The sequence below is a fragment of the Gallinula chloropus genome (assembly GCF_964237585.1).
Source record: "Gallinula chloropus genome assembly, chromosome: 1".
Taxonomy (NCBI): Eukaryota; Metazoa; Chordata; class Aves; order Gruiformes; family Rallidae; genus Gallinula; species Gallinula chloropus.
This window is the reverse complement of record NC_140085.1, coordinates 65118072-65132985: the sequence shown is the minus strand read 5'-3', so window position 1 is coordinate 65132985 and position 14914 is coordinate 65118072. Positions and strand designations below refer to the sequence as shown.

Sequence of the window (14914 nt, the reverse complement as noted above, 5' to 3'; positions counted from 1 at the left end):
CAAAAAAAAAAAAGAGTAAATGTTTTCTCTTTGGCTCCATAGTTCTGTCTGCATTTCTGTTCCCATGTGCACTCTGCAAACCTGATGGATTTATCATGCTAGATGAGAAAAAAAAGGCACTTTAATAAAGTGTATATATATAAAAAAGGTGTCTTTTAGGGTAACAGCCTAGTTTATGAGTGACATCTCATTGTTGCCTTCTACATCGATGTGGTTATTAAACACTTTGTCAGTGTTTAGAATCTTGCATCACTTTGGGAAGCTGTGTAGTCTAGAATGAAGGCTTCTTATACCTAGAATAACTGAAATAATAAATAACATAAAGATGTATTTAATAGTCTTTAAAAAGGATGGCCATTTAAGACCTAAACTTGTTCCAGGGTTAGGGTTACCAAAAGTGTTCTTCACTTAGTGAGAGAGATTCACTCCTTCCTCTCAAGTCATCTCTTAGATGGGGAGGTCCAAGTAGGGTATCACATGGCAGTATACTTCTGAACACTGTAGTAACCATCATGTCTAATTACATCTCCAGGAATGTAAAGCAGTTGCTTGAAGATGCTTGTGCCTTAGAGACTTATTAGTACAATATTACAAATAAAGGTCTTATAGCACAACTGGATACTTATAGCCTACCTGTTGGTCAGCTTTTTTTCAACTTTCCTAATCTTATACACAGACAATACTAGAAATTCAAACACTCATGCATTTCTGTAAACAGAATTTCTATCATAGAATCATAGAATGGTCTGGGTTGGAAGGGACCCCAAGGATCATAGAGGTCCAACCCCCCTGCCACAGGCAAGGACACCAACCTCCAGGCCTGGATCTACACAAGGCTGCCCAGGGCCCCATCCAACCTGGCCTTGAACACCTCCAGGGACGGGGAATCTACTACTTCTCTGGGCAGCCTGTTCCAGCACCTCACCACTCTTTCTGTAAAAAACTTCACCCTAATATCTAATCTAAACCTTCCCTCCTTTAGCTTCTATGTTTTTGTGTAATGAGTAAAGACAAATGCTTTCAGTTTCCTGGTGTCTGTCTCTCTGATAGTTACTAATCATCTAATAGGGAGTTGTTAAAAGGTCAAATATATCAGGAGGCACACAGCACAAATACACTAGAATAAGGGGTTTCTGACTGAAGACAATAACAAAGGCTCTGGGCCATATTGCTTCCATTTCAGAGAAGAATGTTGAAACCATATCTCCAGCTGTAGTCATCTTTTCCCCATCAAAGCAAGAGATGCAACAAAAGGGCAAGGCCACGCTGGTGTGCCTAGCCTCTGATTTCTACCCTGACCACCTGGATCTGGTCTGGAAGGTGAATGGTGTTAAGAGGACAGCAGGGGTGGGGACGGATGAGGTTTCCACACAGAACGGGAATACCTACTCATTGACCAGCCGACTGAGGATCTCAACCTTGGAATGGTTCAACCCTTTGAACCGTTTTGAGTGTGTTGCCAGTTTTTTTAAGAATGGAACAAAGGATTCGATACAGAAATTCATCTACGGTGAGGCTGGTGAGTGAAAATATTTATATCACCATACTGTGAAAATGAGAAGTCAGAAATCAAAAGGGTGTTGGTTATGATATGAAATGCATCTATTTCCAACTTCTATACAGAGTATCGTTATGGCACAAAAATATATATGTAAATATATAGGCATTTACATGTGTCTCTTCATATTCCTGGACCTTATTATCTGCATTATCATTATGCATCTATAGCTTTTCAAAAGTTTCTTCAGCTCTTTGCTGAGAAATCTGTAATATAGTGAAATGTGTAATAAAAAATAGCATACTAAAACTAATCAGGCTTCTAAACTTCTAACATTTTTATTACGTTTGCATTGAAGAGAGATGTGACTTTTGGTTCATTTTTGTCTTTCAGATTGCTCACTCACAGAAGGTATGTGTGTCTTCTCATAAATAAGTGTATGTATTTTAATTCCATTTTTGTTGATGCTAAGTATAAGGTACGTGAGATTTCTACTAGAAGAATAACTTGCACTTCCTAATCTAAGTGGTTTGTATGTTAGATTTAAAAAAAATATATTTTGTGAAGGTTCTATATGTATGCTGTCTGTACCTGTATTTTGGTTCTTTAGCTCTTCTTTATGATTCCCTTTTGAAATAATAGAATAAATTGTAGAACCTTCCTGTAAGTGTTTGTTTTGTTGGGAAGCTACTCATTCAGCCATGAAAGAAAAAATTCATAATTGACCAAGTGATTATGACATCAAAATTCAGAACCTGGAATTTTGAGTATTTCTTAGTATCAAATTCAGAATACTTCTCATCACAAGTCACATTCCACTCAAAACTGCAAGGATACCCATCTTTAAACCTGTTTTTTTCTTCTATGTATACATATTTCACACTTTTTTTTCCCCACCAATTTCTTTAATGCTTCATGAATCTTAAGGCTTAATCAAAATCAGGCTGGTGTGTCAATACTTACTGCAACTCCTTAAGAGTTAAAAGTCTATGAGAACAAAATTTCTAGATACCATGTTCTTCTGGGCTACATAAAACTTCCTTGGAAGATTACCAGCCCTCACAAGACCACTGACAATAATGAGTGAAAAACTTTTGTATCTTGTGATTCAGTTTACTTTGTATTCCTAAGAGGGGATTCACATGAACAGCCTAGTTTTTCAGTAGGTTAACAATGGTTAAAGATTCCCAATCAGGGCATACATTCTTAGCATAAAACCTCTGTTTTTCCCAGACTCACTTTCTCTTTTGGTTCATTGAATCAGTGTTCTTTCCCATCCCATCCTACCTTGTGTCAACAGAGCCATTCATTTGGTTCCTTTTTGTCACTTAGCTGAAGATTTCAAGGGTTCTTGTTCCATTAAAACTACATTAGGTCTACTCTCTCATGATGATGATAATAATTCAATACACAAATGATGTTTGATTTGCAGAGTCCTACTTGCGGTATGGAAATTCTCTGAAGCTCACTTACCTCCTCCTCTGTGGCAAAGCCTTCCTTTATGCAGTTTTGGTGAGCAGTGTGATGTGGATAGCCAAGGTAAGCTACTGTGTCACTTGCAGGTTGAGCTTACAAGTATGGGAATCAATGGATGTTCTAAATCTGTTATCAGCTGTGGGGTTGTTCTCCACATTCTTTGCTGGGCTTTGTGTGGGCTAATATGAAAAATCGGAAGTGATGTGTTTTGTATTATTGTTTTTCCAGAACTCAGATAAAATCAATGCTATCAAGAAGAGCAATTCCTTCTCAAAATATTTTTAAACACACAGAAAAAGATGAGAATTAAGGACAACTTCTTTATAGAGTAAAAAAGGGAGATAACAGATGTATCATACTTTTCTGTAAGCATTGAAAAGGAACTCGTGCCTGCAGTGAAAGTAATAAGCAGGGGTTTTGAGGAGATATATGGGATAAATCTGAACAAAGCTTTACAAAGCTTTACAAATGTTTACAAAGAACAATAGGATAAATCCTAACAAAGGGGAGACCTTTGACAAACTACCAGGAAATACTTTTTATCAGTAAGTTTCTCATGTGCCTGAAAGATATACCATGGAAGCCTCAGCACTTATTCCTTTAAAAGCGGGACTAGGAGATGTATTTGAAAAGTGACCTTGTGGGTTTGATGGTGCTTATGAACACAGTCTCAATTCTGGTTTTGTGTCCTTTTTCAAGGATACTGGAGGGAATAGGTTTGGATTTAACTGGATCACAATCATAGAATCTGGGTCAGAAAAGGCCTTGAAAGATCATCTGGTCGAATCCTCTCACCACAGGCAGGAGCACCGTTACTAGATCAAGTTGTTCAAAGCCCCCATCCAACCTGGCCTTGAACACTTCCAGGGAGGGGGCATCCACAACTTCTCTGGGCAACCTGTTCCAGTGCCACACCACCCTCATCATAAAAATGGTCTTCCTTATACCTAATCTAAACCTACCCTTTATCCTACCCCTTAAAACTATTGCCCCTCATCCTGTCACTATACAGGCATTGGTAAAAACTCTTTGTCTTTCTTATAAGCCTCCTTGTATTTAGAAAGCCCTCAAGAAGGTCTGCCAAAAGCTTTGCTTCTCCAAGCTGAATAACCCCAACTCTCCCATAAGAGAGACCTACTCCAGCCATCTGATCATTTTTGTGGCCTTCCTCTGGTCTTATTCCAACAAGTTCATGTCTTTCTTGTGCTGGTGGCCCCCAGAACTGGATGTAGTATTCCATGTGGGGTCTCATGAGAGCAAGAGTCACTTGAACTGATGGCCACACTTCTCTTGATGCAACCCTTGATACAATGGGCTTTCTTGTCTGCAAGCGGATGTGCCAGCTGACATACAATTTTTCATCCACCAGTATTCCCAAGTCCTTCCCTACAGGGTTGCTCTCAAGCCACTTATCCCTTAGTCTGTAGTGATCCCAGTGATTGCCCCAATCCATATGCAGGACCTTGCCTTGTTGAACTTTATGATGTTCACATAGGCCCACTCCTCAAACCTGTCCAGGTCCTTCTGGACAGTCCCTTTGCTCAAGCATATGAACTGCATCACTCAATCCCACTATCAATGACACATTGACAATGGTGTTAAATAGTATTGATCCCAGTATAGACCCTTGAGGGAAACCATTCGTTACTGGTTTCTACTTGGACATTAAGTCATTGGCTGTAACTTTGGGCATGGTTATCAAGCCAATTCCTTACCCACGTAACAGTCCATCCATTAAACCTGTATCTCTCCTGTTTAGCAGTTAAGACATTGCTGGGGCAGTATCAAAGGCCTTACAGAAGTTCAGGTAGCTCTTCCCTTGTCCACTGATGCAATTGCTCTATTATAGAAGCCTGATAAATATGGTCTACTCTTTCCTAGATTATTGTATTTGTTCCTTTTGCTTGGGTTGTGTTTTTTAATTCCTTATTCTGTTTTGTTTTCAATTAGGCTGGTGGCAAGTTGTATAGAGAATAAATGAAGAGTCGTCTTCACCACATCAGCAAGAACACAGCAAATTATTTCCACCTTTCCATAGCAAAGGATCTATGCTTCTAAGAACTTCTGAGAATTTCTTGGTGGTTCTCTGTCCCCTTTCTGTTTTTTCTACTGCTGGAGTTTCCCTGTATTCTATAGCATATTGTATCATATTGTATACTATCATAACTTTAAAACTAACATCTTAATACTCAGAGGCTCAGACGGTACTCTTAATACCCATCTCCTTGAATCAGGAATAAAGTTTTAACTTCCTTTCAGTTTAAGAATCACGAGTTGTTGTTTCTTAATTTTATCTTTTGTAGCAGTCGTGTCCTACAGTATAATGTAGTATCATAAAGAATTAACAATCAAGAACATACACTGACAATTATTATAGGAATAGCTATGAAAACAGTAGAAGGCTTATCCAGTACTTGGACTGTGTGCCAACAACTAGACTGGGGCTGAAGACTTCAGAGGCTGGTACACTGGGACAATGAGCATATAAGTACAGCAAGCAGAATGCATGTCTAAGGCTAGTTTCTCAAGAGCCATTGTGTGTCAGTGTGGGTTTCAGTGTGCTGTGGGGGTGTGAGGTAAACAGGGGACCAGGGAATTCAGAGCCAGTTTCTCAGTAGTTTGAAGGTCTAAGGCCAGTTACTGGGATCCGGTGTATGTGTGTGGCATGTGCCTACAAAGTATTGAGTGAGGGTGTGTAATTGTGAGCAAGGGGGTCTGTACCAGGAAGTGGTGTGGGGCTGTAGGTCTCAGGGGCTCATATGCTCAGGTCCGTTAGCGCTATTTGTGGTTGCATGAGTGGGTGCTGGCTTCAGCTAAACTAGGGTTTTTATCGATGTGTTTGCTCTACAGTGCGTGTGTGTGTGCACATGCCAGGAATCATGGAACAGGAATTGCTATCTACTCACTATATCCAACCTACTGGGTATATATTTTAGATTCTCTATGCTGTTAAGGGGTGTTTTCTTCTTGTGACTACCTTACCCCATGGCAACTCTGCACTTTTCCTTGTCAGTGCACTTGTGCTGTTTAGCTTCCTATTAGTATATAGCATCTGTATGTGCTCATAGCCACACTCTTTAGTTTTTAGCTATCACAGCCCTCTCCCCTTTCTGTTTCTTATCAGATATAAATACATGCTTGGCTTGGTGAGTAGTAGTGGATCACAGGAAACAAATAACACAGTGCAATTCTGCATACAGAGGCATAGAAGCCTTTCTATCTTTCCAGATGTCTCTTGCAATAGAGATACATGCTACACAGCCAAGATGCCACATCTGTTCTAAGGTTCGGTGTGCATAAACGCTTTGCATTTTCAAAACTTCACCATCAACCGCTGGTGGTGGAACTGAATGAAACTGGTTTTGTACAAAGCTCAGTATTTGTGGGAACACTGGTGAGAAAACTTTATAAAAAACTCCCTGAGAAGGGATAAAATCTGAAGCCTACTGAGGAATACGCCCAGTAAGAACAGATGGATAAAACATTGAGACTCCTCTCCTCTCGATGCCTGGAAGTCACCCACATAAAACAATTTTTTGTAATGAAATCCTGGCATCATTACTGTCTTCACATGGGAGGGTTTGTGGCCTAGGCTTCATTGCAGAGATTGTGTATGTGTAGAAACACATTTTGCTTAGTCCATCACTGTTCTATATCTATTTCCACCATTACAGGACTATCTCAAGCAAGACAACTGCTGAACAGATATCAGCAAGTTTGTGGTCATTAACGAGCAGCCACATGCCAACCATATTGCATTTACACCACGTCTTTTTGGGAGGTGGATTCTGTGCCCTACTTGTTAGGACTATCAGCATTCCTGTAATGTGTCCTGTGAGCATCAGTCCCTGGCACTGTCTCTCAGGGTGACACATCTCTGTCTGGGATTTTTCCCATGGGATATTCCTATTTCTTTCTCCAAATTTTGTTATGGGGAGAGGTATATTTTGGCATAGTCTCTGTAATATTGTGATACATATTCAGCAATTTGGTCTTCGTACCCAGGTAACAATACTAGGTAAGGAAAGGAGCCTAGCCTTTAACAAATACATGACACTGTGATATAATAATGGGTTTTTTTTAAAGACAAAATAAACATCTTTTGTATGAAAACTGGTCAACAAGAAAGTCACAGGAAGTAGATGTGGGATAGGTGAGTTCCAGTTCTCTTCTTTAGTACAGCTTAGTGATGACAGAACGGGGAGAGATTCACCATTTCTGCTTTTATTTACAGAAAGTGTCTCAGATAGTTGAATTCTAAAACTAAGACTCACAACAGGACACAGGGAGAAATGGAGAAGGCTACTTCCTATATAGGCTGGATTCACTACATACAGTACATCTTGGAGCAAAGTACCAGCTGTTTCAGCATATTATTCTGCAAAAGCATGTTTTCTAACACAGATGAGAGCATAAAGGTCGCCTCCATTTGTAACCTCGTGGAAGGTAGGATATAGCCTGATATGTGCAATTGAGACCTTCTTGAGGCAGACAGCTCTGATACTTCTTCAAATTACTGTGCAAACTCACCACTGCACTTTGAACAGGATACCCAGCTGACAGTGCTTGATAAGTTTCCTTAGGTAATTTTGTTTCTTACTGTTTAATATTAATTCATTACAACACAACCAATAAAATGTCTTAAAGGGTTAATTTATGAAACAACGCTAAAATAATTTATTCTCTTGACAAAAGGCAGATTAAAGTAGTTTTTAAATCCATTTGCTGATGTAAATAAAGGACGAAAAGAAATTTCTATTACTAAGCACATTTATATATTAAATATTTTTCTGGGTTCAGTGTGAGATCAGAAAACTAGGACAAAAGTATAACAGATTCTTCAATTTTACAGTGATCACTGAACTATGTGTCTTCATTAGTCTTACAGTCTTTAATTGGCATCACTCTTCATGATTGCAATTGTCTGGCAGAACCTTTCATTATGACCAATAGAGCAATTCTAACTTTTTAAATCACAGAATCACAGAATGGTTTGGTTTAGGAGGGACCTCAATGATCATGTAGTTCCAACCCCCCTGCCATGGGCAGGGACAGCATTCACTAGACCAGGTTGTCCAAAGCCCCATCCAACTTGGCCTTGAACTCCGCCACTTGAACACTCTGGGCAACCTGTGCCAGTGCCTCACCACCCTCATAGTAAAGAATTTCTTCCTAACGTCTAACCTAAACCTGTTCCCTTTCAGCTTGAAGCCATCGCCCCTTGTCCTGTCACTACATTCCCTGGTGAACAGTCCCTCTCCCACTTTCCTGTAGGACCCCTTTAAGTATTGGTAGGCCACAATTAGGTTCCCCCAGAGCCTTCTCCTCTGCAGGCTGAAGAAGCCCAGCTCTTGCAGCCTGTCACCATAGGAGAGGTGCTCCAGCCCTTGATCACCTTCGTATAATTATTTAAAATAATTATAGCAAAATCAAGAAGGGGCACAGCCCCAGAGCTTATTTCATTATATTTGCCTGTGCGACTGGTGAGAATAGGAGCTTTCTTCATTTCTACATCTGTCACCTAAGCAAGTCAACACATCACACATCTGCACATAAAAAAAATGATGATTTCTAGCCCAAATGCAGAATTTGAGAGTAGCAGAGAGGGAAAAGAACAGTAGTCAGATGACAAGTGACACACTTTCAGGAGAAGCATGGTAGCGGCTTTTTCTCTCCCTGTGTTCTTGTTTGAGATTAGCTTGCTGATGACATCAGGCTCAATGTGGTAGTGAAGAAAGATTCAGTGAATAAATTTAAAGTCACCTGTCAGTCAATGCATTTGTTTGGTTGAATAGGATCTGGTGATAGATTTGAGGGGAACCTGGCCTGTCTTTTTAAAATGTCATTATCAGAAAAAAATGTGTATCTTAGTGCTAGAGGACAGATGAGCATAATTGAAAAAAATGGAGTAATTTGTCCTGCTCTGTACTTGTCACTCCTTTAATATCCTAAAAACACTTCAGAACAGGAGAAAATATCATATTGAACAAAGAGTTCTGTTTGCTATTCTGATTACAACTATTACTTAGGTTGTCTCATGGCTGTCTCAAACAAAAAGGAGAACTTCTTTCTGAGAGCTTGCTTTTTTGCAAAAACATATTTATGAGTCTCAAATTCACAAGGTGTGAACAGAAGGAGCACTTTCTGATACCCTCAACTAAAAAAAATAACGTCCCTCAATAATTCACATAAAGTCTTAGCATTTGTTTTTCCACTAAGGGATGAAAAGTGAGTTGATTCCTCCTTCACACAAACTCAGACAACAGAGAGCAATTTTAGACATCACCATTATTTATTTCTTTTTTAAAAAAAAAGCAATTTTGACTTCTATCTGCAAGATTTTACCAATTCCAGCAATAAACTTTAGCTCTGCTTGCACAGAGCTACCACAGTTTGAAGGAGAGACCAAGGTGCCTGCTGCAATTAACAAGATGCTGTTTACAAAGTATGTTTGTGCTGCGGTTTAACCCAGCCGGCAGCTCAAGCAACCGCACATCTGTTCGCTTCCTCCTCCTGCAGAGGGGTGGGGAAGAGAATCGAAAAGAAAATAGGTAAAACTTGTGAGTTGAGGTAAAGACAATTTAATATGAAAAGGAAGATGACAGTAATAATAACAATAACAAGAGCAACAACAGAATATACAAAACAAGTGCAACAACAGCATATACAAAACAAGTGATGCACAGCACCATTTCTCACCGGTTCTCGAGCTCCTGAACCACCCGCCAATTACATATTGAGCATGACATCATATGATATGGAATATGCCTTTGGCCAGTTTGGGTCAGTTGTGTTGTCTCTGTCCCCTCCCAGCTTCTTGGGCACCCATAGCCCACTCGCTGTCAGGCCAGTATGAGAAGCTGAAGAGTCCTTGACTGATTGGCAACAAATAAAACACCAGTGTGTTACCAACTAAATCCACAAAACAGCACTGCACCAGCTACTAGGAAAAAATTATTTCAGCTTAAACCAGAACAGTTTGAAAGTAAAAAAAAAAAAAAATAAAAAGAAACCCAGAAATAATTTTGTCTTTCAATTATTTCTTTCCATACCTGTATTTTCTATTTTAGTCCAGTCATGTTCAAGTTATTTTGTGCATCAGTGAGAGAGATGATCAGTCTTACAGTTGCAATTGTTATTTCCATAAATAATTTTTGCCACATTTTCCCTGATCATTATAGAAAAAAACCTCTAGTTAATTTATGCTTTTGAAAGATACAAAGAAATAGACAAAGACACAGAAGAAGGGGAAAAAACCCAAAGAGAAGCCCAGATGGGGTGTGAGTGGGGAGCCCCTAAAAGAAAGAAGGTGATGTTTTGTTACTTGAAGTAAAACTCATAAGCTGGAGATAACTTGCATATGAAGGCACTAACACTCTGTTCAGGAATTGAAAGATAGGTTAGTGGACAAATTAGAGCTCTCATTATGTTTTATGAGGATGAGGAGGATTGACGTCAAAGTACTGCTGTTTGACAGTATAAAGACTGATACACTCAAGAAACAGCATTTGAAACAAAATGAACAAAAGGATACAATCTGAAGTGAAGGAAAAGGTTGGTGAGCAAGTTCTATGCCAAGTGTGAAATGGAGTAGTGGAAAATTATCTGTTGGCACAAGCCAGGATCCCAGGGTCCTGAGAACAGAAAATAAACAGCCCTGCACTCCTCCCCGTTGATGAACTCCTGTGTTCACAATTTCCAGTTCGGAGTTGCTAAATCCCATGCCTAAAAGCAGTTATTTGTAGGTTCATAGGGAAGAGGATGCTTATTGTCAAAACAGATTAAATGAAAATAATGTTTTATTAATCTTGAAGTGAAGGAAAGTAAAGACAGTGAGGGACTGCAAGAGAAGGATGAACAGCATCTTCCCTGTTGTCTTGGAAATTCAATGCTGTAGATATTACCTAAACAAAGTAGAATACTGCATCTCCAGGGGCTAGTACAGCTATTTCTGGGATGGACAGTCTTTCAGGAGTGGCTTTTCCAGGTACGGTAGATCAGGAAATAGAAGGTTTGTGCCAGTGAGGTGGAGGAAGAGAGAACAAGCTCCTCATACAATTTTTATATGAGGTTTGGAAGGAACGTGGCTCATTGTTCTAGGTAAGAAAAAGTACAGTGTAAGGGTGTGAGTCAGCAGAGCTTAACTAAAGCAGCTAAAGATGTTTCGGGAAAGACAGGTCAGGAAAGAGCAAGATAATAGGGACTGTGAAGAAGAAGGGGGCAAATAAACCAACTGATTATTGTTACCTAATTTGCCCTGTGAATACGATGTTTGATGTTGATTTGTCAGATTACTAAAACTGTGGAGAAAGCTGGCAAGGAATCAGGCTATAAAATAAAACTGAATGAATAAATAAACTGAAGGGAGTGAGAAGGGCAAGAAGGGGCTAGAGAAGAAGACAGCTCAAGGCAGTGTATTCTGGAAGAATATATGGTACCTTTACAATGCAGAACTCCCAGAGACTCAGTTTTCACTGAGTCTTCTGGCTTTATTCTTGCAGAAATGAGCTGTGTGACTAAGTCTTTCCCCCAGAGTTAAATTGCCCACAGGATTCGCTCATCATTGTGATTCCCTCTTATTCCTAAAAGCTATCTCTCACTGTCATACCCAAATTGAATTAACGTTCCTGAAAAAGAAAAAGGTAGAAGCAGGATGGGAAGGACATACAGGTATTCAAAAGGAACTGGCAAAACATGTGATGTGATTTTGGAGGGAAAGCAAGCAAGAGAGGGTCCAAATGAAAGAGACTTGATCTTACAATGTGTATCATGATTACTAAAAATTGTGAGGCTACTGATGTCAAATTACAGCACCAGACAGTGAAGTGCTCTCCTAGTGACAGAGAAGTTATGTGCAGGAAACCTAGTGCTGACCCTGAACTACAACACTGGATCCAGGAAGCAAAAACAGGAAACTGAAAGTTAAAATGCTAGTTTCATTGAAATCAGTAATAAAGCTTCCACTAATTCCATTAGAGCCACCCTCCATTTTTAGTTTTTTTCTGGTTTTTTATGTACTATTTAGAGGCATTAAAGTTATTTTTATTGTGACATCTCTAAACTCTCTACCATGCTGTCTGGCTACGCAGATTTCCAATGTATATACTAGATTCCTAACAGATGGAAAAACGGGAACAGAAAAGTAAATAGGCAAATGGCTCTTAGAAAAATCAGAAAAAAACTGTAAATGCTGATGTGGGAGATAATTCTGTGAAGTCATCCAATGAGACTGCAAGCAAATATAAATTGAAAGAATCTGTATTAAAGAGGGTATATCACAGAACATTTCTGTAGCAAGGGAAATGTTCATACATTATGCATAAATAGAGCTGCAAAACTCAACCATTCATGTATTCAGGCACAGACAAAAAGACTTTTAGCAAGAGGAATTCTTGCCAAGCAATTAACCCTATTTTTTTTCCGATCTCAATTTTTCTCTGCATTGCCATGACTTTATATGCAAAGAAAAAAATAGGAAACAGTCTTCACAGAAATGATGGAGCCGACAAGTCCTGTGGCATGAGCATGAGAAACACAGCTGAAGTACCATTTTTTTCTTTTCATAGTGTAATAAACTTGTACTGTGTGTCTTTTCTGGCACCAAGAGAAGGCACCAAATATCTAGCATGTTTATTTTTCCTCAAGCAGACTGGAAATGTTATTATCAGTGCAGAAAAAAGACTTTACATTCTATATCCTTATTTTGCTTAATAGGTGTGTGGAATGTGAGATTTATTACTCTATTATTTCATTGTACACTGGATATGAGCAGCATTTGTGACAGTAACTAAGATGACTGACTCGGGTAAGAAAAACCTTCTATTTCTCTGCTAAATAACAAGACACGTTCAGTTTTGGTTCATTTCAGAAACATTTTAGGTTAAAAATTTTGTAGGTGTCTGCAGTTCAGCTAGGACTGAGTGAATTTTCACCAGAAGCTGGGATGGGGACACAGCCACGATAACTGGCCCAAACTAGCTAAAGGGTGTATTCCATACCATATGATGTCATGCTCAGGATAAAAGGGGGGCTAGTTGGGGAGGGGCAGCACAGCTCACAGGTACAGGGCTACGTTGGGGGTACAGGGACAGAGGATGGTATGGCTTTGGGATGGGTCTGAGCATGATATCAGAGTTGTAGGGTTGTTGAATGAGGAACTGCATAGTGTATCACCTGTTGTACATGTTCTAAGTACTGTTGTGGCCATTTTCCTCTCCCTGTGATATCCCAGGAAACTGTCCTTAACATATTAATTTTACCTTTGTCTTCCTATTCTCCTCCCCAAACTGCTGGGGGAGGTGAAGGATGAGGTGAGGGGTTGAGTGAGTAGCTGCATGGTACTCATCTGCCAGCTGGGGCTAAACTATGACAATAGGTTATAGGTTTGCAGGCATCAAATTGATTCACATTTTCATTTTAAAAACTGTAGGATAAGGGGAAGGAAAGATTGAGGTGCAATAAACCAACAAATTTCAGAAAAATCTTGACCGGAGGAGACAGGCATACAAGGAAAGAAATGAACACAATAGAGGATGAGTGAATCCTCTGCTCATTGTATAACTTAGCACAAAAAAAGCAGAGAATTAAATTATTTCTTTTTAATTAGTATCTTAGCTTTAGTAAGTTCAGCTATTTAATCGGTATCCAGAGAAAAAGTTTTGTACTCTCTTTGTAACTATTTTAAACCCTGAAGTCACATTCTGTTTAAATAACCTATGTATTATTTAAATGCCATATATAACATGGTTGGAAAACCAATTAAAATTTAATGTAAATATAATTATTTTTTAGACCAAAGATCATGATCCTGCATACTCAGTGCTAGAGGTCATGCTGAATTTTGAATTCAGCATTCAATCTTCAAGACACATATTTCTACAAAAAAAGACTGGGTCTGATAAATAGATATATGAGGATGAAGGTTCTGGTCCGTATTGCTTCCATTTCAGAGAAGAATGTGGAAATCATACCTCCAGCTGTGGCCATTTTACCCCATCAAAGCAAGAGATGCAACAAAAGGGCAAGGCCACACTGGTGTGCCTAACCTCTGATTTCTACCCTCACCACCTGGATCTGGTCTGGAAGGTGAATGGTGCTAAGAGAACAGAAGGGGTGGGGGCAGATGAGGTTTCCACATGGAAAGGGAATACCTACTCATTGACCAGCCGACTGAGGACCTTGGCCTGGGAATGGTTCAACCCTTTTGAAATGTTTTGAGTGTGCTGCAAATTTGTTAAGAATGGAACACTGGAGTCAATACACAAATTCATCTACAGTGATGCTGGGGAGTAAAATATATGTGGATAGAGGGGTCACACTCTGTAGGCTCATATATCTAGAGTCAGCAGCTGCTACTGAAGGCACATTTCTTTATAGTCTACTACACTGAACTCAGATCTGTCAGTCCCCAGGCAATCATGACCAGCCTAGGAATCCAAATCCTGTTCTCCAAACTTTCTACAAGACATGTAATTCTCATTCTCACACCAACCCTCTATTACTGAGGACTCTAAAAGAGGTGCTGATACATATTTGAGCTCAAATAATATCTTGGGGTTTTTTTCCTTCTGTTTTTAGATTATAGTGTCTTCAAAGGTAAGTTAAAGCACTCTTTTTTTCCTTGTTGACAGTGAGTTTGTTGATCTATACGTACACCTGGGTATGAAAAGAGAGATATGCCTTGTGTGTATGTGCCTCGATGTGTCCTGTGTCTGTATTTTTTGGCAGGCACAGCTATTCATACCTGTATACACAGGTGCAAGATAGCACGTGTACAGACACATGCATCCACATTCTTGTTGAATACACATGCACATATGTGAACATCCAAATTCTGTCAATGAAATCTTCCTTGAGACTGGCTGCTAGAACTCACTATTTCAGCATAAAGATGTCACTTAGAGCAACAGACCTACCTGTAGCATAAAGCTGTATGTTACT

The 14914-nt window shown here is 39.4% G+C and overlaps 1 gene segment (V, D, J or C); it reads left to right on the top strand.

Annotated features, from left to right (window-relative positions):
* The first annotated feature begins 1108 nt into the window (after positions 1-1108).
* On the top strand, positions 1109-5225 carry LOC311195952 (T cell receptor beta constant 2-like). The segment is given in 4 exons: positions 1109-1519; positions 1892-1909; positions 2931-3037; positions 4925-5225.
* Positions 5226-14914: the final 9689 nt, after the last annotated feature.